The sequence below is a fragment of the Rhincodon typus genome, chromosome 7 (assembly GCF_021869965.1).
Source record: "Rhincodon typus isolate 14 chromosome 7, sRhiTyp1.1, whole genome shotgun sequence".
Lineage (NCBI taxonomy): Eukaryota > Metazoa > Chordata > Chondrichthyes > Orectolobiformes > Rhincodontidae > Rhincodon > Rhincodon typus.
Window position 1 is genome coordinate 46,231,178 of NC_063338.1, and position 8,257 is coordinate 46,239,434.

Here is an 8,257-nt window from a genome sequence, read left to right on the forward strand (position 1 = left end):
AGACCCTTCTAGGCCCGAAACGTCAGCTTTCCTGCTCCTCTGATGCTGCTTGGACTGCTGTGTTCATCCAGCTCTACAACTTGTTAACCCTTTATTTTCTAAGTGCCCTGTTAACACAGCCCGTTTATGAATTCCAGAATTTTTCCTATGACTGATGTTAGGCAAACAATTCTCTGCTTCTCAGTTTTTACTCTGTGTCTTCTCTCTTATATAGTGGGGTTACACTTGCCACCTTCAAATCTTTTGAAATCATTTCAGAGTCCGTAAAATATTGAAAGACCACCACTCATCCACTACTACTCCAGCCACATGTAATAACACTCTGGGATGCAGATTCTAGAGGACGAAGCTATTTAAATTCGATTAATTTCTCCAGTACTCTTTCTTTAACACCTTGAAGTTCCTTATTTATACAACTCCATAGATTCTCTGCTACTTCTGGGAGGTTTTTCATATTTTTCTCTATGCCAACAGACAGTTGTTCAGTTTCTCTGCCATTTTCTAATCCATTATAAAGTCTCCTGACATGCTTGCAATCTACCTTTTTAAACTTTTCCTTTTTAAATGTTCGCAGAAAATTTTAGTTCTTTTTCATGTTTCTTATTAGTTTACTTATTCCATTTTCTTTTTCTTACAACATATTCTTACTTTTCCAATGCAGGCTTCCAAAATACAACAAGTCCTCTCGCTCCCCATATTTGGCAACTTTACACATCTCTGTCATATAATCTACTGGCCACAAGTTGGAAGACTTCGCTTCAAAAAATAAAACAGAAAACCATAGATGCTGGAGATCTGAAACAAACAAAAATGGAAATTGCTGGAGAAACTCAGTTGGTATGGTGGCATCTATTTTGACTCAAAATATTGACTCTGTTTTCTCTCCACAAATTCTACCAGATTTGCTGAGTTTTTCCAGCAATTTCCGTTTATGTGCGTTTTGGAAGGCTTCATTTGTTGGGTTTTTGTGCATTTTTGTTGTAATTTATATATCACTTTTTTAAAAAAATGTTAGCTATTCCTTTTAACAGTTTCCTAACCTGATCCTCATAGTTTCATTTAGTTTTTCTTTAATTCATTCACGAGATGTGGGCGTCACTGGCTGGGCCAACATTTATTACCAACCCTAGTTTCCCATGATAAGGCGATGGTGAGCTGCCTTCTTGAACTGCTGGAGTCCACTGGCTGCAGTTCCAGGATTTTGATACAGCAGTGCTGAAGGAACAGTGATATATTTCCAAATCTGGGTGGGGAGTCGGTTGCAAGGAAATTTGCAGGTGGTGGAGTTTCTAATTATCTGCTGCTGTTGACCTTCTAGACGATAGGGGTAATGGATTTGGAAGGTGCCATCCAAGGGGCATGGAGAATTTCTGCAGTGCACAAAGTAGATGGCAAACACTACCACAACTGAGCTTTGTTAGTGAAGGGAGAGAATGCTTGTGGATTGTTAGCGAACAAGTGGACTGCTTTGTCCTGAACGGGATCAATCTTCAAGTGTTTTTGGAGCTGCACTCATCCAGGCAAATGTAGAGTATTCCATCACACTCCTGACTTGTGCTTTATAGAGACGGAACCGGCTTTGAGAGTCAGGTGAGTTAGATGCTGCAAGATTCCTAGCCTTTGACTTGTTCTTGTAGCCACAGTACTTATATGGCTAGTTCAGTTCTGGTCAATGGTAATTCCCAGGTTGTTGATAGCAGGGGCTTTTATTTTTTTTAAATTCACTCATGGATGTGGGCATTGCTGGCTGGCCACCATTTACTGCTCATCCCTCGGTACCCTCCAGAACGTGACGGTGAGCTGCCTTTCTGAACTGCTGCAGTCCAAGTGCGGGTTGATCCACAATGCCCTTAAGGAGGGAATTCCAGGATTTTGACCTATCCACAGTGAAGGAACAGCAATATATTTCCAAGTCAGAATGGTAAGTGGCTTGGAGGGGACTTGCATGTGGTAGTGTTCCCATGCATCTGCACTCTCCTTCTAGGTGGACTTAGTCATGGGTTTCAAAGGCGCTAAGGAGCCTTGGTCAATTTAGTGATGGTAATGTCATTAAAAGTCATGGGGCAATGGTTAGATTCTCTTTTGTTGGAGATGGTCTTTACCTGGCTTTTCGTATCCCAAAATGTTACTTGCCGCTTGTCAGCCCAAACCTGGATATTGTCCAGGTCTTGCTGCATTTGGACACAAACTGCTTCAATTTCAGAGAAATCGCAAATGGTGCCATATATTGTGCAGTCATCAGCAAACATCCCTGCTTCTGACCTGATGATGGAGGGAAGATCATTGATGAATCAACTGAAGATGGTTGGGTCAAGGGCACTACATTAAGGAACTCCTGAAAGGATGTCCTGGAACTGAAATGATGGATTTTGAGCTACCACAATCATCTTTCTTTGTGCCAGGTATGACTCCAACCAAAGAGTCTTCCCCAAATTCCCACAGACTCGTTTTGCTAGGGCTATTTGATGCCACACTTGGTCATACGCAACCACTCTCATTTCATCTCTGGAATTCAGCTCCTTTGTCTATGTTTGGACCAAGGTTGTAATGAGGTCAAGAGCTGAATGGGCCTGCTGGAACCTAAGCTGAGTGTCAGTGAAAAGGCTATTACTAAGGAGGTACTGCTTGATAGCACTTGTGATTGCACATTCTATCACTTTCCTGATGATCCAGACTAGACTGATGAGGTAGTATTTGTCAGGTTGGATTTATCATGCTTTTTGTGCACTGGACACATCTGGGCAATTTTCCACATTGCTGGGTAGATGTAGCTATACCAAGAACAGCTTGGCTATGATTGCAGCAAGCTCTAGAGCACAAGTCTTCAGTCCTATTGCCAGAATGTTGACAAGGTCCACAGTCTTTGGAGTATCCTGTGCCTCTAGCTGTTTCCTGATATCAATGAAGTGAATCAAATTGGTTGAAGACTGGAATCTGTGATGTCAGGGACCTCTGAAGGGGGCCAGGATGATTCATCCACTTGGCATTTCTGGCCGAAGATTGTTGCAAATGTTGCAGCTTATCTTTTGCACTGATCTGCTATGCTTCCCTATTATTGTGGATGGTAATGGGATGTTTGTGCAGGCACCTCCTCCAGTGAGTTGTTTAATTGTCTACTACCATTCACAACCAGATGCTGCAGGACTGCATGCTTAGATCTGATTCACTGATTATGGAACTGCTTAGCTCTGCTTATCACTTCCTGTTTATGGAATTTCCCATGCATGTTGTCCTACTTTGTACCTTCAGCTGGGGGGCACTTCAGTTTTAGGTTTGCCTGATGCTGCTCCTAGTAATCAGCAGGAGGGTTCCTTGCCCACGTTTGACCTGAAGCCATGACACCTCCTGGGGTCTCGAGTCACTGTTGAAGACTCCTGGCATAAGTTCCTTCTGACTGTGTACCAGTGTGCTACTACTTCTGTTGGGTCTTTCCTGTTGGTTTGGTGATGTTGCAGTTTGAGATATTGCTTACAAGATGTGATTTCATGCATATAACTATGTCAAGAATTGGTGAGGAGGACTTTACTTCTTTTTTTTCAAGCTTGCTAGACCACTTCCGAAGGCAGGTAAGAGTCAACCACATTGCTGTGGGTCTGGAGTCATGTGTAGGCCAGATCAGAGAAGGATGTTTCGGGCCTAGACCCCCATCAAGGGTCTAGGCCCGAAACGTCAGCCTTACTGCTCCTTTGATGCTGCTTGGCCTGCTGTGTTCATCCAGCTCTGCACCTTGTTGTCTCAGATTTTCCAGCATCTACAGTTCCTACTATCTGAGGGAAGGATGGTAGTTTTCTTTCCCTAAAGTGAACCAGATGGGTTTTACGACAATGGCTTCTAAATCCAGATTTTTAAAACTGAATTAACATTTATCTGCTCAGGGAAGATTCAAACCTGGGTCCCAAAAACATTACTTGGGTCTCTGGATTACTAATTCAACTATCAAACGACTCAGCCCTTGTCTCCGCAAGCCCTCAATAACTGATTGAACACATCACGTTCAAACTTGCCATAAAAATCTACTTCACCAGAAGTGCACTGATGATGTTACCTAGCAGAGTGACAAAATGTTTGCAATCAAACCCAGCAGCTTGGCGAGCATGTCTACAACCTCAAAGTCTACAATTGTATGGTCTCTGCTTCATAAAGGCTCATTTACAATGGAATTAATTAATTAATTAGCCCTGTTTAACTGAACAGTATTAGATCAAAATTAGCCCATTCTCTCATTGGTTGCTAAACACTGCTATTCAAAAAAGTCTTGTATACATTCCAAGAATGCTTCCTCCACAATTTTAGTACTAGTCAGGGTCACCCAGCCTATATGCAAACCGAATTACTGTAGTACTATTATTACCCAAATTTGCTATGATAGTACAGTGGTGGGAGATTCAGTAATAGCATAAAATGATCAGAAAATGGAAGATTGGTAGGGTTATGGGGAAAAGGCAGGAGAGTAGTAACACAAGTGACACGATGGGCCAAGTGGCTTCCTTTCTTTCTGTACCCTTTCAGCGGGTCATAGTCGCACGATGTTAATTCCGAAATATAGGCCTTCAAAAAAAAAATTAATTGAGTTTATCCATCACTTCGCACAAATAGACAACTCAACGGGTAACAGAAACAAAATGTAGCTCATTGGCTGGGATGTCGGCTCTCGGGCACACTTGGATAAGTGGTTGTGTTTTCTGTTCCCACTTCGCTGCGGACCCTCTGTAATCACAGTTATCACACTTTAATCGTGGAGGCAGCCGCACTCATATTCAAACTTCGAATGCTTCTAGTACAAGGGCAGGACTAACAGCTGTCCTTTCACACAGGTATCAGGGCCGATACATCTACTGATCCTCCAGCTCGGCTGCAGACAGATGGAAAGGGTTGGGGAGTGGGGGCACGAACACGGAGACAGCCGAAGCTTTATTTAACCTGGGACACCGAGTGCGTGGCTCGTTGCTACGGCGCGCAGTGGAAGTCCAAGCGGGATGTGCTGGGGGCTGCTCTGCCCCCAACAGGCGAATGCTCTGCCCAGTGACCGCAGCCTCGTCAGTTCGAGCCGCCGGAACGCACCGATTTCTCAAAGGTACTGACGTGATGGGAGCGCCATTTTTTTTTAAAAGAGGCCGAGAAAGATCCACGAACTATTCCAGCTATAACTCCCCCCAGCAGGCACCATACCCCGCGTAGCGGTTAGTCATTCCTTCCCTCTTGAGTTCTGGGACTTCAATCTCAATTACTCCTCTCCCAATCTTTGTGCTGATTTTTACCTGAAAGCTCGGCCACCATTGGCTGGGCCACAATCCGGGAACTCGAGTAGATAGTGGATCCCACCAGCCCTACACCACATAACGCGTGCGCACCAACATAAAGCCGTCAGAGAGCGGCTGCCGCGCAACCTAGCCTGTTAACGGCGAGTGGATGGGGCGGGACCTGTACATGATTGACGTTTGTATCGACGAGTAGTGATGGTCTAGGTCAGTTCGAAGCTGCGGAGTGATGTGAATAGGCCAATGGGGGTGCCGGGCGCGGGACTGAGTGAAGCATGTGTGGTTGTCGCTGCTCGGAGCCTGCTGAATGAGGCTTAACGTTGGGCCCGGAGTGCGATTGTGATCGGGTTAAAATCCCGGAATCGGTACCCGGTACAACGGCCCACTGCGTCCTTCGGGAGCCTACTCCGGTTTAGGGAGCTGTGGGGTGGACGTTGTTGGGCGAAGTGAGTTTTTTTTCGCTAGTTTGGAGACGGTCTTATTTGGTATTTTAGTACAGCGTCTGCATTTGCTTAAAATATCTTTCAAAATTCATGGGGAAACGTCGTCAATCTATAGGGTGCGGATGACGGCAAACATCTCGAGAGGTTCCGAATAAACGTCTTGTTCCATCAGTGTGTTTGCTTTCGTTTCCATTTCTGAACTTCGGGTGATGAAGGACTTAAATTGATCGAGCAGCCAAACTAAAATATTCCAGTAGTGGTATACCGAATGGTACTTCAATTTTGATGTAGACTGGGCCAAGAGATAACACCCAGAGTTTATTACAGGCATTTTTACGGTAGCTGCTTCTTGGAAATCAGTGGAGTTTTTTTGGTGGCCTGAGGGTGAAGGTGTGCTTGCGGATTGTGGAGAAGTTGATGTTGATAGCCATCCAAAGACCTGGTTTTACAAAAAAATCCATACCGTTTCCTCATGTAGTTGTATTTCGTAATCTAATCGTCATCTTACTCAAATTTAGGTAAAACTTGAAGATTGAAATAATTCCTACCAATGAGTATCATTGGATGCATTCTGTTTTGTTGGTAAACGCCTCCTTGGGGCCTAAACGATATTGAAACTCCAGAAGTATTTTTTTATCCTTTTAAAAAAAATCCCTTCTATAAAAGTTTGACCTTTAATAGTTATGTAAATATTTTCTTCAATGCAAATCCAGCACATAAGAATTGACTTCTGTCAAATTATTTTAAATGGGAAGAGTGGCATTCTTAATTGTTTCAAGAGCAGACTTGCATTTTTGTCATGCTTCAGCATAGACAACTGTCTTTAGGTGATTCAGGAAATTCGACATAAGTCACATAATGTGATGTTAAGACAGATGACCAAAAACTTGATCAAAGAGGTTGGTGAATCTGTGGAACTCATTGGCCTTGAAGGCTGTGGAGACCAAATCATTGAATGTATTTAAGACAGAGATAGGTTCTTGATTTAAGGGGATCGAGGGTTGGGGCAAAGCCAGAAGGATGGGGTTGCAAAACATCTCAACCTTGATCGAGTGATGGAGCAGACCTGATGGGCTGAATGGCCTAATTCTGCTCCTGTATTTTAGTCTTGTGGTCTAGGGTATTGAGGAGATATTTTTGGATGGACTTTCAGAACTAATGGGTTGTGGTTATGGAATGATAAAAACTGAGGGATCTTGTTGCAGGACTGTAGGAGGTTACAGATATAGAACAGGTGGAATTGTGAAGGAATATGAAAACGAGGATGACATTTTTAAATGAGATAACAAGGTGTAGAGCTGGATGAACACAGCAGGCCAAGCAGCATCAGAGGAGCAGGAAAGCTGACGTTTCGGGCCTGCTGTGTTCATCTAGCTCTACACTTTGTTATCTCAGATTCTCCAGCATCTGCAGTTCCTACTATGACATTTTTAAATGAGTCATTTTTGGTCCTTGCATTCATATAGGTCAACAAACATGTTGGTGAACAAGACTTAGTGGGAGTTAGAATAAGGCAGAAAAGCTTTGAATTATCTTATTTATAGCAGGTAAAAGGGGGAAAACTAGTCATCGGAACATTGAAATATTCAAGTCTAAAGGTAACAAGTGATGGGTTTCAGCACCAAGTGAGGCAGGAGCAGAATCATAAAATAGTTACAGCACAAAAGGCAATCATTTAGCTGTCATGTCAAACACAAACAACAACAACAACAAAAACAAAGTTGCAGGAAAAGCTCAGCAAGTCTGGCAGCGTCTGTGGAGGAGAAAACAGAGTTAACGTTTCGGGTCTGGTGACCCTTCCTCAGAACTGATGGTGGCTGCGAAAACGTCAGTTTATATGCAGAAAATAGGGAGGTGGGTGGGATAGGGAGTAAACGTTAGGATAGCTGTCTTGTCTGTGCTGACTCTCTGAAGAAGATGGAATGTTCTGGAGGTACAAGTGGCTGTTTTTGGTGATGGAGCAGATAGACGATTGGAAGCTGATTTCTGGGTCAATTACAGTGCCGTGTATTTGGGCAATGTGGATCAGTTGTAGACAGTGGTTAGGGAAAGGGGTGGAGTTGGTGTCTAGGGAGCAGATACAAACTTGTTTATCCAGTACTGGATTTCACACTAGCAGTATTGACATTACAGTGGAAGAGTTGAGAGATGATGCGTTTGTTATGACAATATTGTTTATTGTTGTCAATTAAGTTCAGCAATAAATATTTTAAAAATTATATAAAATTGTTGAGACAATATAATTTAAACAAGCCACTTAAAGGTTTGAATTTATCAATGTTTAGACATTCCAAACTTTTGAGGTGCATAGGTATCAAAAGTGAATACATTGCCATAGTTAATTTAAGAATAGTTAAAATGTTCTAACATAAACAGTATGCAATGACGTTGATTTTTGATGAACCATCTTGTTCAATTTCATTGTTTTACCATTCTCCTTACATAACTATGCAATTCACTTAACGGAATCTATGGACTAAGTTCCACATTTCAGTCACTGTTTTGAAATAAACTTTTTCTAATCTTTATTTCAATTGACATGTTTTCTTTAAAATT

The 8,257-nt window shown here is 42.7% G+C and overlaps 1 protein-coding gene across 4 annotated transcripts in view; it reads right to left on the reverse strand.

The window, feature by feature from the left end:
• fastkd1 (FAST kinase domains 1) overlaps positions 1–5,412 on the reverse strand; it is a 43,017-nt gene extending 37,605 nt beyond the window's left edge. For 2 of the 4 annotated variants that reach the window (XM_048599103.1, XM_048599099.1), the window contains exon 1: positions 5,259–5,412. The gene's annotated coding sequence lies outside the window, so the exon portion shown is untranslated. Of the gene's footprint in view, positions 1–1,040; positions 1,113–5,169 lie in introns of those variants that run through there. The other 2 variants (XM_048599100.1, XM_048599101.1) reach the window with 2 other exon arrangements.
• Between the last annotated feature and the right edge of the window lie 2,845 nt (positions 5,413–8,257).